Raw genomic sequence first — 1,841 nt, forward strand, 5'->3', positions numbered from 1 at the left:
AAGAAATAGTGCCATGAGTTGGAAAATATCTAAAACAACAGAAAATAGAGATAAATACTGACAAAATGCTCTTATTAGGCATGAATTTAAAGTTAACATTCCTATTTGTGTTCAAGGCAAAGGAAAATTAAAAATTTTTGTTAAGTACAAGAAATTAAAACATATTACAGAGCAGACTGTAGAAATAATTAGATGTGATTATAGAAATTTGCTGAACTGAAAGAGAGAAAAATTAAAGTCAATAAATTTTCAGACAGGTTTAACAGAAAGGTAGATACACTTAGAGATGAGAGGACTAAGAATAAGTAATTTCAGAAATAAGATAGAAAGTGAAAATAATGGGATATAGATGTGCAAGGTAAGGCACCTGTGGAAATACTCAGAATATCTGTATATTTTGATTTAATTTCCAGAAGAATTGATCAATGATATATGAACCGATGGAGAAGTTTACTCTAGTTAAATTAATAATTCATTTAATACATTTAAGAGGAAGAATATAACTAACCTAGTGAATTAGAGTTTTGAAAAAATTGATAATTTAGAGAAACAAGAATTATTTTCAAATAGTCTATTTATTGATAGTTTTTTAAACACTGTAATCCACATAGTACCAAATTCTCAAATTATAGAAAGCCAAGTTCCAAGAGATGGATCAGCAAGTAATGGTGATTGCTGTACAAACCTAGTGAACTGTGGTGGATCCACACAGCCCAGCTAAGGGTGTTAGAATAGAAGTAACTAATGCAACTCACCAAAGTTGTCCTCTGACCACCACATGAATACCGGGGCAAACACACATTTGCAGATAATATGCACACACACACACACACACACACACACACACACACACACACACAGAGGCACACATAAATAAGTAAACAATTTATAAAGAAAGTCATTTCCTGGCATAGAAATCTACAGCTAGTAAAAATCTTTTTATTTAACAATGAATCAATGAGAATACCTTGAAAGTAAATTGGCATAGGTATTAATGTAAAATGGTCTTGGAGAAAAGGTGAATGATCCAGATATGTATTACCATGGATGCAGGAAAGAATCAATGATTCTAAGTCTAGTGAATATATGGGAAAATCCCAATGAATATAAACAATCTAATATAATTTTTGGATATTAAAATATAATTATTGTATACAATCTGGGGGAGAAATAAAGGGACTTGATTTTTAGTGGATATTACCCAATTATCATTAAACATTAAATGTTTACATTTGATTTTGATATGTCAAGGAGGCAGGTTATATATTCCATTCATCTACTAGAGATAAGTTATAAATTTTAAACATCTAAAAGAAGATAACTTTAGAAACCATTACTTTTTCTTCCCTCCATTCCCTTCTTCTTTCCTTCTTTCAATTATTTCTCTATTTTTTCCTGTTCTATTGGGTCCAAAATTCAATAAGTGAAAATCATAAAGGGGGCTTCTGTTTGTCATTTGGCAGAGAGTTGTCAAAGTAGCCACTGAGATATATTATTATGTTACAAAAAATGGGAGAAAAGAGATCCATCATAATAGAGTGAGTATTAATGGTACTCATGTAGTTTGGAATAGGCATCCTCCCTGGTCAGTCAGCCCTGTAATAGGTGAACTCTAGGATATTGAAGCCTAAGTTAGGTGAGGAGAGATGCTGCAGTGGGAAATTGGTTTAATATGGAAGATTTGAATATGTTATGTTTCCATTTTAGAGAATGGAAATGCAAATGTGTAAAGTCACAACTAAAATAAAACATGTGCTAACATAGATTTGTCAATATAGCATTAATTCATTAAATATGTATGATGATTATATTTATAAATAAATAATATAGATATATGTGTG

Source organism: Nannospalax galili, unplaced genomic scaffold (genome assembly GCF_000622305.1).
Source record: "Nannospalax galili isolate Female #2095 unplaced genomic scaffold, S.galili_v1.0 scaffold33, whole genome shotgun sequence".
Lineage (NCBI taxonomy): Eukaryota > Metazoa > Chordata > Mammalia > Rodentia > Spalacidae > Nannospalax > Nannospalax galili.